We start from the raw sequence: 24,030 nt of genomic DNA, 5'->3' as shown, positions 1-24,030 counted from the left end.
TACACAGAAGCCTACCGCCATGTACAGATCTCCGTATCTGGATTAGGGCATTTTATTGACATTCCTCTGGGTGGCCCACTTGGTTACAGCATGGTTGCAGGTTTGATTCCCATATGGGACAGCTGCATATTCCTGCACTGCAGGGGGCTGGACTAGATGATCCTCAGGGTCCCTTCCAACTTTACAATTTTATGATTCTATGAACTGAGAGCGTCAAGTTTTAACCAGCAAGTGCTACATAAGAAAAGCTGGAACTAGTTTTCAGCAGTGTGTGCCCTGAATGTCTGCAGCAAGTATGTACATGACTGTCTTTGGATAGCATCCACAGCGAAAAGCAGTGATGAATAGCAAAGCATATTCAAATATTATGCTTCAGAAATGAGGCTCCAAGTCACAAACACACCATGGTAGAACAATGGGAGACATGAGTTCACATACAAAGCATGAATGTGATGTGGGGAGTGGGTTAAAAAGAAACAGCACATTTCTCCCACATCCCTGCCTTACTTCTCCTCAGCCCAGTGCTCCAGACACTTTAATTTACATCCCATCTTTCTTCCATCATGAACCTCAAGACATGAGCTGAGGAGTTTCCAGGTGGCTTCTTGTGTAGGCACATCACCTGCTCAACTTCCACAGAGTTGCTTAGAGGGGAAAGTAGGTCTAGAATAGGTTGATACTTCCATCCGTTAGTATAGCTCGTGAAGCCCTGCACCTGTTAATACCGGCAACTGAATTGTTAAAGAGAGCTAGAAAATAAACACTCCCTGTGTCTCTCAAATACATCAGTTGCATATTGTTCAAGGATATTGCTGTGATCAGTTGTATTGATGACCTGTATTTGTGTTATTAGTAAAGGTAAAGGGACCCCTGACCATTAGGTCCAGTCGTGACCGACTCTGGGGTTGCGGCACTCATCTCGCTTTATTGGCCGAGGGAGGCGGCATACAGCTTCCGGGTCATGTGGCCAGCATGACAAAGCCGCTTCTGGCGAACCCGAGCAGCGCACAGAAACGCCTTTTACCTTCCCGCCGGAGCGGTACCTATTTATCTACTTGAACTTTGACGTGCTTTCAAACTGCTAGGTTGGCAGGAGCAGGGACTGAGCAACAGGAGCTCACCCTGTCGCGGGAATTCAAACCGCCGACCTTCTGATCGGCAAGTCCTAGGCTCTGTGGTTTAACCCATAGCGCCACCCACATCCCTTGTGTTATTAGTAGGCTGGCCTTAATAAAGAAGTAATTCTACAGCAATCAAGGAATAACTATAAGTTGGGAGGGGAGAGGAATCCTATCCTCGGTTGGTAGAGCATGAGACTCTTAATCTCAGGGTCCTGGGTTTGAGCCCCAAACCTTCCTGCATTGAAGCCGGTTGGATGAGATGGCCCTCAAGGTCCCTTCCAACTCTATGATTCTATGGTCTAATGGACACTCTCCTATCCTACACAATGCTATACATGCCTTCTCGGAAGTAACTTCCATTGAGTTCATTGCAGCAAGTGGGTACAGGATGCAGCCACAGGAAGCCAAACTTTAGACATTATTTCCCCACAAGCTGCAGTGATAACTGAAGTTTACCCAAGCAAATGATCTCTTAACTATGTGTTTGCTTTTACGCAGCACAAGGCAAACAGTCGGTGCAGTGCTTAAAGTTGCTGCATGGCACTGCAGCTCGCAAAACAATCCAGCCGCTGCACAAAAACCCTGTGTGCGTGGTATTGCAAAGACCTTGTGAGGAGCAAAAGAGGCACGTGCATCAAGATTACATTGCTGTATAATAACTTGCAAAAGCAACAGTTTTATTCCAACGTGCTTTAAAAAAAACTAAATACTACCTCTTCCATAATGTCTTTAAATTCCTGTAATTTTAATTTATTTAACAATGTTTTATTTGCATTTTTTTGGTACATATTTTAAAATCGAGGCCTGCCTTGAGTAGTTTTCTGTGGGATATAAATTACTGTAATAAATATAGAAGAAAAAATGTTGCAAAGCCACAGTAGCACCACTATGATTGATATGCACAGGTATGACCAAGGTGGCCTCTGGAGGCACTTACCTGGAATTAAACATCATTGATTTCAATAGAACAAATGTCCTTTGGATGGCAGTCGTAGGCTGCAATCCAGACATTCACAAGCAGCCACTGACTTTAGCAGACCTGGAATTAGGCAGCACACACCACAACTTTCCTAACATGCCACACATGGCCAAGTGAGCGACTCAGCTTTGTCCCTCGCCGTGCATGAATTCAGCAAACGGTCCCAGATCAAAGCTCCTACTTCTGAGCAGATGTTTGCAATAATACCAACAATGCTATGGATCGTGAGAAGGCTGGATGGAAATTCCTCCGAGCAATTTCTACATATTAAAAGTGATAAAGGGTGACAGGCACTTGCAGGAGAGCCCCTCAGTGTAGGCAATCTCATTTCAAAAATATCCTTCAAAACGTGTAAGGGAAGATGAAAAGGAGAAAGAAACGTAGGGCCTGCTTTCCATAAATGATTAAAAAGGTTAGCCACAGCAAAACTGAATTGCTTGAACAGCAACCGCCATGAGGCATTGTAGAAAGAATGATACCAAGGCCTTGGAAGTAATTCATCCCCCCCCCCCCAGTTTATATCCCACCCTGCTTCCAAGGAGCTCAATGCAACTTATATACGAGAGTTGCTCCCCATTTTATCACAACCCCTGTTGCTAGGCTGAGAGAAGCAACTGGGGGAAAGCTAACTGTGCAGCAAACATGGTGCAAATAGGCACCTGCACCTACTTTCCCCTGGTTTAAGCTCAGCATTTTAATCACCATATGATAGTAGTTATCAGAATTGGTACACAAGGCCAGACTGCTCGGTCCCTGTGTTATGATTAAGCCTGTTACAATACTGGATAGTTATGTAACTGCAGCTGAAAGCATGCCAGAGTCTCTTGGAAGCTCTTAAAGTCAATTATTTCCATATTGGTTCAAAGGAGAAAGGGCCTTCTCCTATGTTCAGTGAATTGCAGCAGTGCCCACACAAACCACAGTGGTTTAAAACCACTAAATGGCATACGCTTCAAAGAGCTAACTTCCTGTACTTGTGGCATTTTTTATCAGATCTGTTTAAAATCTGGCACATTCGTGGACACCATCAGATCATGTATTCTCAAGTGGCGTGGCTACTGCAAGCTTAAAATGCAGCTGGGTCATTCATTTTCTCAATTCAGATTGAAGCTAGTTGGGAAGGGGGACACATCAAAATGCAGTATTTCATAAGAAGTGATAGGACAGAGATCAATATGGATTTTGGCTAATAGTCAGCGGTTGGAGACTCTGGATTCAGAGTAGAATGTTCACAGCCCACGTTTCACGTTCAGATGTCTTTTTTATGAACTATAATAGCTTAGAGGCTTATAATGGAAGAAGCAGGATCTGGAATATGTGCCAGGAGTCAAGATGATCAGAAGGCAAGAATTGCAGAACACCGCAAGAATAAGGACCAAAGAGAAAGAACAGAAATGTTACAGCTCAGGTAAACCATGTAGCTCAAGGCAGGGTCAACTGGGAAAGGAAGACTGCCCAGAAAGATCCAATGGTACGATTGGGTACGTGTAATCAGCCCAAAAGGCATTCAATGAAAAAGGTTGCAGTGGTTCACCACCTAGGGCAGAGTGCAGCAGCTCCTGACAGTGGTGGAGTTTGTGGTTTCTGGATGAACTTTCAGTTGTGTATCTCCTTTTCGAAATCAGTATTTCTGATTCCTTACAAATTAGTTCACTGAAGTCAGAAAGTACCAATATCTACCGTATTGGCCCAAATATAAGCCGCACCTGAATATGAGCTGCACCTTTAGAATTCGGGGGGGGGGGAGGAAAAAAGACAATACCTGAATATAAGCTGCTACCTTAAAATTCTGCAGGCACTCACACCCGTTCTGTTTTACCATATGTCTGTTTCAGCAGCGATATCGTAAAAGCCAATTTTTGTAAGGTCGCGAATTTAAGCCACACTTTAACTTTTCACGATCAGAATTTGGGAAAAAAGTGAAGCTCATATTCAGGCCAATATGGTAATTTTAACCTGTGAACTAATTCCAGCGAACCGCATTGGCAGCACTTTGGATATTACTCGACAGTATTTTTCTTGGTCCAGATGCTATGTAGAAAGACTCAATTTGTGTAGCAATTTCTACTGCTTCTCAAAAGTTCTCTAGGCATATTTCCATGAAGATCATAGGAAGCTTCCAAACCCTCTCAGTAAACAGGTTCCTAAGGTCTCCTGTCTTTCATTGCAATCATCTCTATATATGCCAAACCTACAAAACTCCTCACATCTACAGTCAATTCTGCAGGGAACTCTTCTTTATTCCCCCAATTGCCCCTGAACCCAGGCCAATATAATGTGCCCTATGCAAAATATAGATCTAAACTTTAAACCTTGAATAAGTCACTTACTGAGGTATATTATGCCACACCGGCAGGACTGATCTGCTAGACAAACTGTCAGTAATCCCTCTTTCTTCACGGCATCTTTGTAACTTAAACTTCCAAGTTGACTTTGACCCCATAACTCATGGGGTTTTGACATTAATCCTTCTTAGAGGTATACCAATAATAAGAACCTGATCCCGGACACTGAAAACTTATTGGGGTAAACTTATTGCTTAACTATCCAATCTCAAAAAATCACCTGCCTTGTAAACCTCTTTGGCTAGTTCCAGCTAGTCCTCCAGCAAGCCTTCTTTACACCAAGTCTCTAAATTCTGCATCTGCTGCATCTGGGAGAGCTGAAGGCTGCTTAGGCTTCCTTTAAGAAACAACTCCATGCTGCATGGGTTTACTTACAGGTCCTTTTTTGGTGTTGGGATGATCTGATTTCTTCCAACGATTTCTTTCAGGAAGCCCCATCTTGTCTCACTCACCAGTTCAGAGTTTATCCCCAAGAAAACAACTACCTCACTTCTAAAACCAGAGTTAGATATCCCCCCCCCCCTCTTTTCTATGGGGTGAGAAGTCCAGGGACAAAAGCTGAAGTGGTTAGCTTGGGCCTCCTCCACACTGCAAATTAATGGTGTCCTTTTGCAATACTTATTCATATTTATACAAACATGTGTGGTGGCCCCCAGATGCTGTTGGACCACAACTCCCACCATCTCATCCCAGACACAGTGGCTGAGGCTGATAGGAACATAAGAGTTGATATAAAACATCTTCCTAAGTCAGACTATTGAGTCCTTCTATCTTAGCACTGGCTCTACAGTGACTGGCAGTAGCTCTCCAGGTTTCAGACAACAGTCTTTCCCTGCTCTATCTAGAGATGCCAGGGATTGGATATGGGACTTTCTGTATACAAAGTGGTTGCTGAACTATGGTCCTACCCCCCATGAGAGTGTACCAACATGTGTAAGGTACCCAGGTTTTCCACATTTGCTTTAAGACATGGTGATAAGCTCAAGATTACCCAGATTCAGAACACCTTGGATCTAAATCCTATTCTCACATTGAGCAGACACTTCAAAGTTCAGAAGTACTCTTTTGTGCTCCATGCGACAATATAATGAAACAGACTGATGTAGTTACCATGTCAAACATGAAGGTATTTTTTCTGCACAAAATCTTACTTTCACCAAAATGTCCTTGGAAGCTTAAAATACCAATTCATAATACAATTCAGTTTTTCTGATAGATACATGGAAACACACAGTTTATAAAGCTCTTTCTCAGAGAACATACCCAAATGCAAAATGCCTTAAATGTGTTTAAGATTAAGAATATTAAAATAAGCAGAAGTTAGTGAAATTAGTGATGGCTAGCTATGAATTTCAAGAAAAGGTAGATTATAATCTTAATGTTATACAGAACTGTTGCATTTGATAGGACTTCAGAAAAGATTTAACACCTGCAAAGAGATAGCTATGCTTTCATGACAGGATATAAACAGCACTGCCGTATGAATTATCAGGGCAAGCAGAATGAATAAAATAGTATCATTACCTTACTTTTAATTTTTTTTATCCAAATCATGGGTTGATATACTACCTCAATTTAAGTATGCAATTTGAGATACACGTGATATAAAATCCCAAGCAGCTCCAACTCACCAATTTTCTCAAGTCGCCTTTAAGAATTCCAATTCTCTGTGGTTTTATGCAGGAAAAGATATCTTGCAAGTTGCTGCCTAGTGCTATGCTAGATTTCAAAAAATAGTCACAACCGCTTACTTATCTCTGGTGATAAGTAAAGATTCACCAAATTACAGACAAGCTCACAAAAATATTTCACTGGGTGGCAGCGTCAAGTCTGCAGAAAGGAAGGATTAATCCCTTTCCATAGACATAAGATCCTAGGAGCTATATAACTGCTAAGACCAGTAACTCAATCTGGCTTTCAACGTCTCTAAAATTGCTACAGAGACCTACTACTATATATCATCCTCCAAACTCCAGATGTTCCCAAGCAAGCTGAAGCAACTACTTATAATTTTGTTGGCAGTGCGGTCCTCAGCTCCACCTCACAACAGTGATTTTCCTTTTTAAAGGCAGCCTGTGGGTGGAACTACCATTTTAAAGGCATAGGCCTTAAATAAACTCTTGAAGTCAAAGTGCAATAAATCTGCCTGCGAGCAAACAAAACAAAACAAAACAAAACAAAAAAACACCCTATTTGTAGTGAGGATTGTGTCAAAGGCAGCAGGGAGTGAGTAAAGCTTAAAGTTAAAGCAAACTCATCCTTATTCAGAGGTAACAGAGAGCTGGCAGATTTAAGCAACATAAAATGGTAGCAAGCAAATGCATCAAAATATCCTAGCCAGAGGCTTGGGGACCAGCACACACACACACACACACACACACACACACACACACACACACACACACCTTCCTGAGTCAGCTATGTTCTTACCTTTGTATATAGCTTTGATTTAGTCAAGTAAGGATTATTTTTGCAACTACTTTCCCATTCCATGAAACTGGATCCAGATTGCCCCAACAAGAGGGTTCATGAAGACAAATTTCACAACTGGTAAACATAGTAACATGGTGCAAGAAGGCAACTGGGTAGTTAAGTCTACAAACTTGCCACCACTACACATGTTGAAGCTACCATGGGACCTCAATGTGGGAACAGCCATAAGATGCCAATATTTTTTGCACAAAAGGGCTCAGACCAGAGACATCTTCTCTCAAGCGCTGTTGTTTATTGCCCCATTTAAACAAAACTAGAAGGTAAATGCTAAAATTTGCAGCTACATTGCGAACATCCTTGCATTGTTTGCCCCTCTCTAGAAATATACTTATTTCCATTTACAATGAATTGGGAACCAGGTGATGTGTTTCAGGGCAGAACAAACCAGAATTCTATGCCAGGGGTCTTCCATCACAGAGAGATAACCAGTATCCAGAACATTCAAGTCTCCTCTTGTGAAACACCATTTCCCTTCCACACAGCAACTGCAAGTTGTTTCCTTCTAAACCCAAGGGAACAAGATTTGGCAGAAAGTCTGCTTTCTGTAGCCTTACACTCCCAACATGTCCACAAGAACATGCTAGGGTGGCGAAGGGATTCAGTTGCTGCAAATGTGCCCACATAATTGCCTGTGCTTTCATGAAGAGGACAGGTTTGCACTTTGTGCCCTAGTTCCATGGAGAGCAATAGTCACAGATGGATTTAGATCACACTACTTTCCTGCATTTCCTTCCATTTTCACCCTTTGGAAATCTATGGCTTAGGAGTAAGAAGCGCTACAGTCCTGCCCCAGCAACAAAACCTACCGAGGTCAAATGTAACTCAGCGCAGGATTGCATCCCAAGCAAGAGCCATTCAAACTTCTTGAACTTAGACAAAAAAAGAACAAGAAAACCAAGCACATACAGTGCTATGAACTATGTATGTGAAGTAAGTGCATTTAAAATAGTTGTAGTTCCCCATTCTAAACTAATGCCTGGGGACCAAACTGACAGTTCTGGATTTATTGCAGAGAAAGCCAGCCTCATATGTCATTGCTAAATGACAGGGCCACACTTGTATTAAGCCACCTAAACCTTAGTGCTCTTTGAATCCCAATTTAAAAACTAAAATTGCAAATTGGCTCTATAAGCAATTGTGACCCCAAAAAAGGGCATTCACAGACACACATTCACCTGTTGTACCCACTGCCTCCAACCTCCCAAGAATGTATTCACCTAGGGCTAATGCAATATTTTTAGTCTTTCTTCTACCAGAAATTTCTGTTATATTATGTCTCCATCAACTGAAGCTGCAGACAGACAGATGGATGCCTGAGGGACCTTGCTACATATCCTGACTGGTGGTATTAAGACCAGGGAGAAGGCCATTCAGCCTCATTCTAACTTTCAGGTTGATGTTAAAAATACAAATATTTCATGTGCAAGGCAAATATGTGCAAATATTTCTTGTTATGTTGGAAATATACTGCTTTAGAGATTTTTACTACTAATAGCATCAAAATGTAGATGAGTTGTTAACAAATGCTACAGACAACTCCCCACCCCCACAAAAAAATCTGGATCCCTGAGTAGTCCCACATCAATATGTGTTAGAAAGCAAGTGACATGGATGGGAAGCTTTTAATGTTTGATGTATCATTGTATTTTAATATTCTTTTGGAAGCCGCCCAGAGTGGCTGGGGAAACCCAGCCAGATGGGCGGGGTATAAATAATAAATTATTATTATTATATTATTATGGCCCAATACATTTTGTTGCCTGAGGTGAAAAAGAAAATGGCGCTCTTCTTCTCAAGTCACGATGTATTCTACCCAAGCCTGGCCAAGCTATTTTGGCATCTCAGACAAGAAACCACATAAGTGCTTTTCAGTGGAAGGGAAAAAATGTATTACTAATTTATCAATTTATTTTTAAAAAATTATATAATCAATCAATCAATCTTTATTACGGTCCAGAGACCCAACAAATCATTACAAATCATTACAAATCAATACACAATTCATACAGCCTACCTCCAGGTTAAAATATAATGCTTGATGGTAGAAAAAACCCCAAAGCGGCAGAAGTTATTAAAAGTTTGCTGTCCTTTCATGACACCTAAAATCAGCTGTTTGGCACCCACCTCATTCTACAACCGAAAAGGAAGCCCTTCTACTTATTGACTGTGTCTTAAATTGTTTTTAATAAATAACAGTGTTTTACCTCTCCCCTAGAGGTTACCAAGTTTCCACTGCAATCCCTTGGGCAAGATTCTACCAAACTTTCTATTTCTAGTTTGGTGCCACTTTGTAACCTCTGTGAAGAAATTGCTGACAGGTTAGAAGGGTGTGATTAATTCTTATGAACCCTTTACACAGAGTTTTCCTAATCACGAGGCAGCCATCCACCTGACCGGCAAGTCTATTTTTATGTTCCTTTGATTGCTAAAGGTGAGAGGGACCCGGGGACTTCGCCTTTACCCACATTTGGTGGCTTTCCACTTTGCACTACTTCCTAATTTTCCTCTACACCCTTCACTGCCACTTGAGACAGGTGCAGTGCCCTCTGTCAAACTCTCTAGCAAGCACACATACAACCACATCTTAAATGCCAACAGATTTATTATGGCCCAAGCCTCGGTCCAGTATACCTGAAGGACCATTTCCACCCCCATCGTTCTGCCCGGACACTGAGGTCCAGCGCCAAGGGCCTTCTGGCAGTTCCCTCGCTGCGAGAAGCCAAGTTACAGGGAACCAGGTAGAGGGTCTTCTTGATAGTGGCACCCGCCCTGTGGAACGCCCTCCCATCAGATGTCAAAAAGATAAACAACTACCAGACTTTTAGAAGACATCTGAAGGCAGTCCTGTTTAGGGAAGCTTTTAATGTTTAATAGATTATTGTATTTTAATATTCTGTTGAAAGCTGCCCAGAGTGGCTGGGGAAACCAGCCAGATGGGTGGGGTATAAATTATTATTATTATTATTATTATTATTATTATTATTATTAATGGGCAAGAGGCCACTCTGAACTCCAAAGAGAGCAACATCATCTGACAAAATATGTCGCAAGAAACCTTATTAGCTGTGCTGAATTCAGCAGACTTAGGTGTTTTTTTAAGTGAGTGTGCTTAGCATTGCACAGCCTGTGTTGCGACTACGTTTAAGCTGCATCCGTTTCATTAGGCGTTTAGCCACAATTAGTTAGGTTGTGCGCCTTGGGAAGGTTTGCAGTTTGTATTGTGTGGGACACCTCGCGCCCCCCCATAAAAGAACATGGATGCATTTTAGGAGGGCTCTAGGATTCAGTACCGACTGGGAAAGTCCAGGTAGCATCAGCAGCCAAGAATGCCTTTTTAACAGCTTGGGCTCGTATGTCAGATGCGATTCCATCCGAGGAGGTCTGACCTGACCACACTGATCCTTGCCCTGGCCACATCTATATTGGATAAAGGTTACCAGGTGTGCCCGTTTCCCAGGGACAGTCCCCCGATTTACAAATCAGTCCCCATACAAAATCCATTGAAGTTGAAAAGTGTCCCCGGATTCATTGAAAAAAAATCTGGTAACCTTATATTAGATGACTGTATTACACTTTATGGGGGCTGCCTTTGATGAGGGTTCAGAAACTCCTAGGGGCTAGAAAATGGAATCCCAAGGGAGACACGGTTCTTATGCCAGTTTCATGCCCAGGTCCAATGTAAAATGCTGCTAACTGGGTCCATTTTAAAGCACTGCAAAGTCTTAAAACAGTTTGGGCCCAAGTTATCTGTTGGATTGCCTGTGCCTGCTTAATCCTGCCCCATGCATTGGTACTGACTTCAGAGACCATCCTCAAGTAGCCATCCTCCTAGGTAAGTGAAGGAGGTGCCTATGAGAGAATGGGCTTTCTCCGTGGTGGCCCCACAGTTTAGGAACTCTCTCCCTTCAGATCTGAGTCATATTGATCTGCTACAGGGATCTCAGAAGGCTCTGAAAATGTAATCTCTTCATATTAACCATCCAGTTAAAATAGTTGGCACTGTTATTTTATAGTTGGTACTGTTTTATTTCTTCTTTATGGGATTTATTTTATTTTATTAAAATTAGTCTATTATTCACTCACTGTGCTTTAAATGCTGTAAGCCACTTTGGATGGGCTTGCCTAGCAAAACCGCTTCAAAATACAATTAAGTAAAAACAAATAATCAAATGAATAAAGTGTATATCTTCTCTTTAAAGCATTTATGTGCCTCACAGCTACCGCAGGTATAAATTCTATTCAAATCAGACTCCCACAGCCCCTAGTAAGAGGGAGAACTGCTAAACAAAGACATTTTCCAGGATTTGTTCTACTTGCTGCATTTAGCGTGAGATTGTGATTAATTCTAAGCCTATAATATACAGGGTGATTCAATTCTCCAGGAGAACGATAACCTTTAACATTAAGAATTAGACACCTGACCCATTTGCGCACTAGCAGACATCTAATCCATTTCTGCACATTTAATACATAAGATGCCTTGTCAAAATAATATAAAATATCTATTCTGAAGTCGAAGAAACACTTATTTATAACCGAGGCAACTAAAGCCAGAGAGTTCCATTTTCAAGACGCATTCTTTGCTTTAAATAGCACTTAATGTATCAGTAACAGGGTTTGAAATACTCTCTCCCCTACCTTCCCCTTTTACTCCCCTCCCCATCATGAAAGCAATGTTACTTGAACACCCAATTTTCTGGACAAGGCTGAGAAAGGATGGGAATGAAGGTGGATGAAACTCATTCATTTTAACTGCTCCAAGCAACTGGTGCATTTGTGACTACGCTTCCCCTGCCACAACTGTTACCCCCTTGTGAAACACACTGGGAACTTGATCAGAGATTTTGGAACTGACCATGCAATGGCTGCGTCCAATGACCTTCTGCTAACCCAAGCATATGTTGAAATTTTCTCCACCACTTGAAGTATTTGCTGTGCAGAGTACATACAGAGGGGCAGCCAGGACAGTGACATGTGCTTTGCATTCGACACAACAGTTGAGCACGGTAGTTTTCTTCTTCTCTCCTTTTTTGAGGCGCAGTTGGGAAACATTCTGCAAACTATATGCAGTTTTCTGGAAAAATAATGAAGGCTGGAGCTTCCGTTCCCTAGCGCTATGTCTCAGCCAAGTTAGCTGCCAAACAATGGTTTTTTTCTGTCAAAAGGTTTATTTTAAGAAGAATATCAAGTACAAATGTAATTGAATCAAATGTGAATGCAAAGTTGGGCTTTGGGTAAGAGCAAGCGGAGATTGTGCCCGTTTTACATCAGGACCCTCCTACCAGTTTAGGGAAGTCCTCTCGAACTCACATTCTTGGCATTCATTTGAAGCACTTTGTACCACTTTTAACAGCCATGGCTTCTCCCAAAGAATGCTGGGGGCTGTAGTTTGCGAAGGGTGCTGGCCTCACAGAGCTGCCAAGTTCCTCTTGGTGTAACCACCTTCACCATAAATGATGGGACAGAACATTCCCGTTGCCTACAAAGAAATGCTGTTGTTCCTCTTGGCTGCTGCTGTTGCTGGACAGATCATAGCAAGAAACTTCAGCTGGACCAAAATGCAGCAGGAGATATACTGGCTGGGGTTCCACTTAGAATTCATATTAAAATAAAAGCTGCACTGGTTGCTGTTTCATTTCTGGGCCCAGTTTAAGATGGACACATTGACGTTTGAAGTTCTAAGCGACTTGGTCCCAAATATCTGAAAAACTGTGCCAGTGGAACAGTGGAGCTTAACATCCAAGATCTGTATGGAATCTTCCATACAGATCTTGGATGTTAAGCTCCACTGTTCCACTGGCACAGTTCCACTGGCAGTTCCACTGGCACAGAAGGTTGGGTGGTGGTGACAGAGGAGAGGGCATTCTCTGTAGCAATCTCTTAAGTTGTGGTTTACCCACCCCAGAAATGCATTTGGCACCTTCAATAGTTTCCAGTGTCTTTAACAGCGTGTGTGTGTGCGCGCGCACGTGCACACACACACACACACACACACACACACACACCCCATCTTATTTTCCTCATCATAATTTGCTTTCAACTTATTTTAATTTTGTATGTAAAAATGTAACCCATCCGGGGACCTTGTACTGAAGGAGGAGAGGAGGTTCTAACTGAGATGTACTAATTGAGATGATAATTGGCTGTCACTGTTGTCCTATCATACAAGGAACAAGAGCAAAGCTGGGGGAAAAATATTTAAACTATAATTTTATAAGTAAGTGGAGCGGATGATACTGGAGTGTGGTAAAATAATGAGTGACTGCTGGGATAGCTCAATCTCACCCAACCTAGCAATGTTAAGACCTTTCAAAGAGGCTATGGTTTGGACATGTTTAAAAAACTGAAAAACTGCTTTGTAAGAATGGGAAATGCAACAATGAACCTAACAGAATCCAAAACAGCATTCTTTTTTTTTAAATCTACTTTACTAAAAAGAGCAGTTGCAGTTAAGAATCATAACAGCAGAGAGATTGCACACCTGCCTTCCCACACACATTGGTGCTATTCAGACTTAACACTCAACTATAATTTATCATTACGTGGAGAAGCCTTGGGTTCAAGCTCTTCCCTTTCCTCCTCTAGCATGGCCACAAGGAGAGTATAAGACAGGGGTGCAAAACCTATTTCAACCCAAGAGTCACATTCCTTTTTGGACAACATACTGAATACCACATTCCAGTGAACAATGCGAGAGGTCTGACAATATCTGAAATGCAATATCAGCAGGGTCACTATAGTGATTAGGATAATATTTTCTTTCAGATTCTTTGCAACACTTGGCCAACATCTTGGTTGACATAAGAATCTGAGCAAGTCTTCATCTGCAAATACTTTCAGATGTGTTACTGAACATAACAGTAAGACTCTTTTGTTCCTTGAAACTGAAGCAACCTGCATTTTCCTCTTTTACAAAATTTGAGTCCAAATACCCGTTCCTAGGTTAGTTGCTTTTTAATAAAGTAACAAGATCTTTACTGAGTTCACACATAACACTAAGCCAAACAATGATTTAGCAAGCCTGATAGGCCACATTTAGAAAATTGTGACCACTTTGCTCCTTCCTTGGTCCTGCTGGTGCAGCACTACTAAAAACGTTTTACATGTGAACCTGGACTTTTGGTTTGTATCTCCCAACAAACCAAGAGAAGGAAACCAAACTTGGCTACTGTTTGGAACAAGACAAACCATAAGCCTGGGTTTGCACATATAATGGTAAGTCAAACCATGACTTAGCTTCTCACAACATCAGGAGCAGTGCAAAAATCTGGCTGCAGGTTGGCTTAATATAAACCCCGACATATGTCCTACAAACAAACACAAAATAGATCACATTTTACTGATACAACAAAACTTTATATTGCAGGGCAAAATTGTAAAAATTCCAATCTCCAAAAAGGGAAGGGAAGAAATTTTATTCCTTAATTGTCCTGAATTGGAAAATGCTAAGTTTTCATAAAATAAATACTGAAATCATCTTAAACACCATGCACCATGTTTAAATTGTACTCCTTGTCAAAGCAAAAAGTACACAAATTTGATACACTAGAACCCAGATTAAAACCTTGATTTTTCAGCATTTCATCTTAAGCCTTGCTTTACCTGAAAGAATTAATGTTTAATATACATAATATATGTTGTTGTTTAATATAAAAATGTTTTTTATACCATTTTAAACATGAACAAGATACTAATTAGCATGAATGTTTTTTTATTCTACTGTACAGCAGGAAAAATGGTGAACAGTCTCAGAAACCAGTATGGTAAGAACTTTATATCACAATTGCAAAGTCCAATGTGTCACAAAGTTTTGGTACTGTGTGACCCAGGCAAAATCCTGATAAAATCCAGCAGAGGATGATTTTGGACATCTGCCAAGAGATTCTGAAAAAGATCTCCTATACCCCAAACTCAGAGTGGACCAAATTAATTGTACAGACTTACACTCCTGTTACTTCAGGAAGTTTAAAGGTTGTCTGGTGCAATTTGACTATCAAGCCTTCTAGGTTTTCATTACTCTGGTCTTTTGTTATTTAACCATCCTTGATATTTTACACTCCATGTACAAACAATGCCCACATCTGCACGCAACCCTAAGCCATAGTCAAAGTCAGTAAGCAGACAACAAACTATGACTTATTTTTGTTAACAAACCATACTTAAGCACTGCACTGTATTCAGACACAACACTAAGCCATGGCTTATTAACTACAGTAATGTTCATTTAAACCATTGTTCAAACTAGGTCTATAAAGTTCAAACTAGGTCAAAAAAGAGTGCATAAAATTGCTGTTTGATTCAGTCACACCTTCTTGTTGGCATCCGTCTGTCTCAGGAGACTATGGAAGAGTGCACCTTCAGAGTTAAAGTCAAACTGCTAGAGTTACAGTGCCTGCTGTGGCTGTAGAGAATGATATGGGAGAGACATGTTTTTATTGCAGGTAGAGCAGATGAAAGCATCCATATTGGCTACCCCCTAGGTTAGTACTAGCACTTCACCATGATTGAAGTAGGCTCTTTGGATCCCAGCCATTATTCCTAAGTCCTGTTGAAGTTCTAAATATATAGAAGGGAACAGCAGCATGGTTGGAACTGTCCAGCTTAACTGGAGAGACTGCTGTTGTGGCAATCAAAGCTAAAAGCAATAGTGACACACTAGAAAAGTGACGTTCTTGCTCACACAGATGAAACTTTAATCAATTGTGGTTGAAAAAAATCAAATATAATACTGGAGACTACCAAAGCAACTCAAAATACTTTCTATGCCAGTTGCATGGAAATTACACTAAAACAATGCACTAAGAGCAGCAATAACCCCCAATTTTCATGCCATGCTTTCTACACCAGTCCACAATACTCCAGAAAGGTTTTCCCACTAGCTACAAGGGATAACGGGAAATTATCAGATATAATTTTCAAATCTGATTTAATTAGGTGGGAGACACATAACAAAAGGAAGCAAGTATGAAGCCTCAGTTTCCAGCAGGTTAGTTCTGCATCACTCATCCGTGGACAAGAAAGTGCATCGTCAACAGTAATTTAATGCAAGTTTTGTTCTTCTTTTGTATGGTTCACTGAACTAAGTGCAACCCCATCTGTCACTACATAGGGTAAGAAAAACAGCCAAACTGATAGAAATCTCACTTCAACATTGCTGAAATTGTGTTCTTTAGCACCTAAATAAACAACCATACACCATAGTACTAAAGCCAGTTCTATATCTGGATTTCAGATGTTCATCAAGAAAAATATAAAACTATATAAAATTAACATTTATCCAAATTATATTTACACTTAGAATTGTTTTTGTGGGAAATAAAACTATCTAATTACTGTATATACCGTGGTACCTTGGTTTAAGAACAGCCCTGTTTACGAACTATTTGGTTTATAAACTCCGCAAAACCGGAAGTAGTGTCCCGGTTTACGAACTTTATCTCGGGCTAAAAATGGAAGCCGAATGGTGGAAGGGCACCGGCAGCAGGAGGCCTCATTAGGGAACGCACCTCGGTTTAAGAACAGTTTCGGTTTAAGAATGGACTTCCGGAATGGATTAAGTTCGTAAACCGAGGTACCACTGTACTGAACAGTATGGTCTCAAAAGTTTCAGAGTTCCAACAACTTCACCTGTCCCAGACCATGTGTGAATCCAAGAGAACAAAATGACAGATTTCTGCTTTGCATTCTAAACCAAGAAACCTCACTTCGTGTCTTGATTTTGAGATATTGAATCACATTCAATAAAAACACCCTTCACGTTTTCTTGCTACTTGCTTCTACAGAATTGCTCAGGGGTCATACGACAGAACACACCGTAGGAGTGTTCTTGGGATACATTTTACAAAAGGATTCCTCTTTGCAGGAATATACAAAACAATCCCTATCCCAAGTTGTGCAGTGTTTCGCTCTGTTCATATGTGTTAACTATGGCTTGATGCTATCTTTTAATGAGGCTCCATTCTTTCCAGGTGCAAAGCAATGGCAAAAGAGTAGGGGGTAATATTTTGTGAAGTGTTATTATCCATTGGAAGCATCCATGTCACATGTGAAATCTCTACAAGTTAACCACAGCTAACTTCTATTGAAATCAATGTGACTTAAGCTTACCATTATTCAAGTCCCCTTCCATTGCTTTCAAATTAATCTTAGCTGCAGCCGATCTTCGTGCGCTATCCATTATTAGGCTGCATACAAAATACGCTCCTCTGCTGTTCTGAAAGAAGAGCCTTGAAGCCAGCAACCATTAAACCTGCAATGTCTGTAGACATGGTACATTCCATATTAGGTATTCCTTTTGCTACAGGGGCTTAACAGCTAAAGCAACAGTGCTCCAGCAGCATTCAGTGCATCAATTGCATTACAGTGGTGCCCTGCAAGACGAATGCCTCGCAAGACGAAAAACTCGCTAGACGAAAGGGTTTTGCGTTTTTTGAGTCATTCCGCAAGACGAATTTCTCTATGGGCTTGCTTCGCAAGACGAAACGTCTTGCGAGTTCTTGGAGTTTGTTTCCTTTTTCTTAAAGCCGCTAATAGCCGCTAAGCCGCTAATAGCCATGCTTCGCAAGACGAAAAAACTGCAAGACGAAGAGACTCGCGGAATGGATTAATTTCGTCTTGCGAGGCACCACTGTATGATGTTCCCACTGAAATACAGGAATATGATTTGAACTAAAAAAAATCCATTTACCTTTTCTCCTTAATAAAATGTTCCCTGTGATTAACATTTCTTTAACAAAAAGGGATGGATGGGCCTTCTCTATTCAGTACCCGTAGCTGCCATGGCCAAACTAGGAAGAAGGTGACAGCACAAGAGAAGCAAGAAAAGAAGCTTCAGATCAGCACAAAGTGGTTGATGGAAGAGACCAACTTGTTAGAATGTCCCTGCTGCTGCACCAGCTTTGTTGAAAAGTTTTACCTGCCTCTAGCATGGTTTGGCATGGTTTGAAGATTCTGAATTACAATACATCAGGATTTTCAAAGCTATCATTTGTTGACTGAACCAAGTCAAAGGGTGCTTTGGCACATGTGTTAAACGGTCTCCCAATGCCTGGATATCTATGTTATCAAGAACTGTATAGAGGCGATGCATGCACTTCTGTAACCCAAGAAAATCTTTAATAGAAACTATTTTTTTAAAAAAACTATTTTGTGAATTAACACCATCTGAACTTTTTCTGCATTTTATTTTCCTGATTTCACTTTTTACAATCCCCCACCTAATCTTGTATACGTGCGCTGATATAAAGCACAGTAGTCCATTAAAGCTTATGCCATAATAAATTTGTTATTTAAGGTACCACAAGACTCTTTGTTGTATCTGGTACTTTCATGTTATTGCAGCTGCTCTTATTAGATGTTTTGCACATCTGCCACGCATCTCCAGAAGAACACCTTGATACAGAGGTGGGCAAAAGATAGATCAGGATCTGCTGGCAGAACTCTTTGGTAGATCACTGGGTGATTTCCAGTAGATCAAAAAAGATGGGTGACTCAAAACTGGGTAACAACAGGAATAAAATTAGCCTCCTTTCCTCCCTCAAAAAATTATACTGGTGAAATTAAGAAAACATAGTGTTGAGGAACTGGACTGGATTGGAAGACTTGCCAGTTAAGTTTGGGTAATCAAAATAAATTTATGGACTATGAACTATGAATTCTACCTATATGTCTTTTGCACCAAGCTCTGTTGGTGGATCTCTAATAATTTATACCTGAAGTCTGCCTATCCCTGTCTTAACATACCAAAAAAGAAATAACTTTGCCAAGTGTAAGAAGAGATAATATTTTACAAACATGGTTGCCAACTTTTTCCTTACAAGGTTCATATGTGTTAACAGCTATGCGAAAAACTGAAATGTAGGCAATGAAGCATTTTCTCCAACATGCATATGCAGTCAAGGGAAAGCTTCACCTGTTGAATTTCTGCTTCTGATGCAGCTGTTTAAGCACTACAACACTGCCCGAAATAAAGTTGGCAACCTTCCCCAAAAGCAAGTAGCAAGTTTTAAACAGAATTTGCTTCCAAGCGCTCATCAATTATAACCAAAGCAACAGGGTATACAACTCAGTAAAATCAATGGCATGACTCCCTTATACTCTTAACAGATCTGGAATATATCCACTGTAAGCATCTTGCATAACATGGTTAAGGAACTTTTAACTACTGCAACATTTTCAAGTATTTTGGTTTTTTCATCACAATGGGGTGATAAGACAAAAGCCCAACTCCATTATCAGTTTGTTTAACTAGACAGAAACACTATTGTTGCCAGTTCTGAAAGATGCAAAGCACTTTCTCCTGGCCTGTAAATAGATACTTACCTAAAAAACAAAATGTGCAAAGAGGCCCTGCTAAGAGTGAATGCTTGCCTTTTTCAGCCCACGGTTTCCACTGAATACAAGCTGTTCAAGAAAGCTGCACCAGCTGCTTGCTTTGTTGAAGCACGGCCAATTTAGCACAGCTTTCAGATTCTGCTCAAAATTTCTTGTCAACTGACCAAAAAGTGCAAACGTAGGAAAGAAGGGCCCCAGCAGGGGTATACGACACTGATTGTGGCCTGAAGAAATGTTCTTTGGGTACACAAGTGGTCATTATTTAACACCCTACTGCTTGCTGCAGAAATAAAGCAAAACGCAAGCACGTGTAAACAAACACACACATGCACAAAGTGGGCGTTAGTTATGCACATGCTAATTACGCTACTCTGTTCACTTCATGCGAGCATTAAAATGCATGTTGCAGTATACCTAATAGAATATGATGGCCCAAGGTTTGATGCAAGGGCTACATTATGCTGCAGAACTGATCCATTTGTTTGCCCTCCCCCAGAAGGAGAAGACTGAGCACGGAAAACACTACGAAGATCTTATCTCAGAGAATCTTTCAATACCGTACAACCGTTTCTCTGTAGACACTGCGTGGTAGCTCCACAACAAGGGCCGGTAATGAAGCACTGTCAGGGGCTGTTACCGTCCTATCTGAATTGTTTTCCTTACTATTATTCTTCCTTTCAGCAACCTAGCAATGCAGACATGGCCTCAGCTTTCTCCCATCTAAGGTCGCATCTACATAGCACAAGATGAAGTTGTGCCAAACCGAGAGCAGCTCTATGCCAATTGCGCAATGTCAGAAGGCATTTCTAAGTTTGGGAAGATGGACAACCAAGAAACCGCCGTCATATATTCCATGAAGTCAAAGAGCACCCTTGTATAGTCCTAAGTTGTTGTGGATCTCTAATGATCTAGAGCAGCCCATGCATAGCTCATCATTGCCTGTCAAGGAATAAACTATACTAGAGCATTACTAGAAATTGTGAATAACACAGGACTGCCACAGCAAATAGAAGCCCTGTATCAAATTCTCCTTGCAGTGTGTAACAATGGACACATGTGACATATCAGATCTCATTGTTAGTTTCCCCTTACATACATACCACAGCAGAAACAAAGGATGTGTTTGCAACCAAGGGCGGCAAACACATACATGGTACAATGTCAAGTGTTTTCATTCCCGCATATTATGGGGTTTTCGTTTTTAGCACAGTCCCCTTTTCTTCATCCAATTTCACTGTCAGACATTTACAAAACTGGCCTAGGTCAGCTTACTTGAGCTTCATGCTTGAAGCCTGGAAGGATTTCCACTCATTTTCACAAGCCGTGCAGCTTATCTGGTCTGGGGATAAATCAGGGCTCCATAAATTTTTGGTGGCCAAATTTATGCTTGCCAAAGACCCACCACCACACTGAGCTTTGGAGGCATAACAGCAGGCATGGGCAAACTCGGCCCTCCAGATGTTTTTGAGACTACAATTCCCATCATCCCTTACCACTGGTCCTGTTAGCTAGGGATGATGGGAGTTGTAGTCCCAAAACATCTGGAGGGCCGAGTTTGCCTATGCCTGCATAACAGAGTACCTCCAAGGACCAGTGCAATCTGGAGATCCTGTAGGTTTCCTCAGCTGAAAGTAGTACAGCGGGTTTTGACAATGGCATATATGAGTTCTTCCCCCCTCCCCAAATGCACAAAGCTTGGTCTAGAGGTGGAAAGGAGAAGGGATAGACAGAGAGCAGAAAACCCACCAATTCCACACTTTCTTTACAACAATCCTGGCAAGAAAAAAAACAGAGCTCCAGCCTCCTTTAAATCACACTTTCAGTTAAAACTGGATGTTTTGGTGCTTTACCTTGCCCAGCTGAGGCAAAGCCTGAGAGGTTTAATTTTGCAGTGTGTACGGCAGTGCATTCCTGTCACGGTCTTTGCATGAATGGCACATACTGTCATGAGGTAAAACTATAAATATACACTGCTACCAGCCTGAACCAGCTCAACCCAGAAAATGTGACAGAATCAGCCCCCACCCCCCAGTCCCAAGCTGTCCTTTACAACATCAATAACACTAACCAGGGATAGCAAACATAAACAACCAGGGAAAGGAAAAAGAGAGAGAACGAGGGAGCTTGCTAGCTTATTTTTAGTTTGCATCCTACTAACATACATCTTCCTTTTTGGGCTCCCAGAAGCCCCGATTCAGGTTTCAAGCCACTTTGCCTGGAGTACTCTAGGGGCTCCACTGCAGCTTCTTCCAAGACAAGCGGCTTAGGGACACGCACCCAGGTAGTAAGTGCTTCAAAATCGGTAGAAAGTGTAATTGATACGGACGTTGCAAAAGGAGAAGGTACTACTACTAAGGTCACCACCTTTCCTCCTGGCAAGATTCCTGAATCTTCTGCATGCGTCAGGACGGGCAGAGACTCAACAAGCACAGGCGCAAAATTTCACTGGCGGGAGAAGAGGCCTTCACTGAAGTCCTGCCTGTCCTGAGGCTATTAATGGCACAGGGGTTGTTCTGAACTGGGGGTGGGTGTGAGAAGAGCACGTGTTATCCTTGCAGGCATCTCTCTCCCACACACAACAGTCCAGCATGGACAGCTCAGTTGGTTAGAGCATGGTGCTGACAACGGCCAGGTTGCAGGTTTGATCCCCGTATGGGACAGTTGCAAATTCATCCCTGCATGGCAGGGGGTTGGACTAGATAGTCCTCAGGGGTCCCTTCTGACTCTACAATCCTAGGATTCTAATGTACCAACAGTGGGATAGAGCATAGTGCTGACAATGCCCACGCCGCAGGTTCGATCCCCGTATGGGGCAGCTGCAAATTCATCCCTGCAGATGTTGTTGAACTACAACTCCCATCACCCCTAGCTAGCAGGGCCCAGAGCTCAGGGATGGGAGTTTTAGTCCAACATCTGGAGACCCACTGGTTGAGAACCGCTGGGCTAGCTGGTCCTTGGGGTCCCTTCCAACTCTACCATTCTGTTACGGCAGAATGCGATAATTAAGGAAACTTAGCAAGCTGCCCGCATGCCCAAAGCGGCAGCTAATGCAGACAGGCCCAACACGGCGTCGACACCACCCACCCTCCCATATCGCGACTTCTGCAGGGGCAGCGCTGTGTCGAGGAAGCGTCACGCGCCTAAAAGGAGATCCTCCCGTCCCGTCCCCTCGCGAGGAAAAGTAACCCGTTCCCACGTGCACTGGCCAAACAGACGCGTGGCTTTGCAAAAAGGTACCCCACACATACACACGTACCCTTGACAGGAAACACACACACACACACCGCAAAAAAACCAACAATAGTTCGCTTCACAATCTGCTGGCCGTGTGAAGCGCGCCTCACAACAGCTCCAGCTTCCCGCCAAGTTACAGAAAAGACGCCCATAGAAGGAGGCGGTGGCGGGGGAAGGAAGAGGACCGGGAGGGCGGGGAAGGGGACTTCCACTCACTGGAGCCGGGCGGCCAAGGAAGAAGAGGGCGAGCGGGAGGGCGAAGTCTCTGGAGAGGAGCCTGTTGCTCGCTTGCTGCTCCCCGACAAGCCGCCTCGCGCGCGGGAGTTTCCCACAGAAATAGCCCCCCCCCGTACCCCGTGGCCAGCCCCCTCCTCACTTAGAACGGCCGAAGCCCCGCCCCTCCCTCGCGTTCCCCGGGGAGCTCCGTCTGCGCGCGGGCCCGCCCAGCTCTCCCAGCCAATGGGTAGAGGAGGCGGCGGCGGCGGCGGCTGTGGGCAGCCCTTCGCCGCTGCTTGCAGACCGCTGGAGCCTGGGGAATGGGCGGCAGGCAGCCAAGGTGCCGTCGGAGCGATGCGCCGTGTATTTCTTCTCCCATGCATTTCTTTGGAGAGGGGCGCTTTGGAGTCCGCACGCGTCATGCGCGCACATCGGGAGGAAAAAAAGCAGGGGGACGGACGGACACACAATTAAAATGAATTGATTTGTTGAAGGCCTGGAGATTAATAGGGTTGGATCAGTCCTATGGACATTTTGTTTGAAGCTAGGTGCAAAGGCTGGGTCTGCGCGGTTGCGACCCAGATGCGCGATTAGATGCTTCAGATCTCACCGTATCTCCTCAGAAGAAAGTCCTATCAGTGCCGGATTTACGTATAAGCTAAACAAGTTATAGCTTAGGGCCCCACTCTCTTGGGGATCTCCCCAAAAAATTTAAAGAAAAAAAAATCCAAAATATAAGATAAAAAACAAGTTATAGCTTAATAATTATTTCACTATTAATATACTTCTTCTTAATTGTATTTTGAACCCTGGGCTCCCAGGTCATAGTCTGACATTCTAACTACCACACATCCTTCCAGAACGGCTGAAGTTTTGCTTATCTGATTATTTTACTGTAAAGTAAATCAGAGACTGGCCCTATTTAAAAATGAAAACTAGATTACAAACAAGCAGTATTTATTTTCACATTTATATATGATATAGTGTTATTTGTATGGAGGGGGGCAGCCCTAAGGAGAGAAAAAGGGCTATGTATTAGAAGGTTTGCAAGATATAGTCTTGATTGAGCAACCTTGCAAAGGTATATCCAGTCTTGTAGAGAAACCAGGTTAATTATGCAGCTGCTTGGAGAGCTTTAACTCAAGCATTTGTCCGGCTTCATTCACTACGAACCCCAAAATCTGGGATCCCTTCGAAACGGGTGCCAAAGTTTTGAAGTTGTTTTGCAGCGCTTTGCAGTGAAAACCCAGTGTTTTGCAGTGCACCACTAATGGAGTAATTGATACAGCAAACCTTGGTTCATAGTTAA

The 24,030-nt window shown here is 42.4% G+C and overlaps 1 protein-coding gene across 6 annotated transcripts in view; it reads right to left on the bottom strand.

Annotated features, from left to right (window-relative positions):
• The window catches only part of SLC7A2 (solute carrier family 7 member 2), a 48,707-nt gene extending 25,747 nt beyond the window's left edge, over positions 1–22,960 (bottom strand). The window contains exon 1 of one of the 6 annotated variants that reach the window (XM_083459954.1): positions 22,611–22,960. The gene's annotated coding sequence lies outside the window, so the exon portion shown is untranslated. Of the gene's footprint in view, positions 1–6,076; positions 6,869–22,610 lie in introns of those variants that run through there. The other 5 variants (XM_083459952.1, XM_083459948.1, XM_083459951.1 and 2 more) reach the window with 5 other exon arrangements.
• Between the last annotated feature and the right edge of the window lie 1,070 nt (positions 22,961–24,030).

Source organism: Podarcis liolepis (assembly GCF_965112155.1).
Source record: "Podarcis liolepis genome assembly, chromosome: 9".
In the NCBI taxonomy this organism is placed as follows: Eukaryota; Metazoa; Chordata; class Lepidosauria; order Squamata; family Lacertidae; genus Podarcis; species Podarcis liolepis.
The sequence above is the reverse complement of the archived record's forward strand: the minus strand, read 5'-3'. Positions and strand labels throughout refer to the sequence as shown.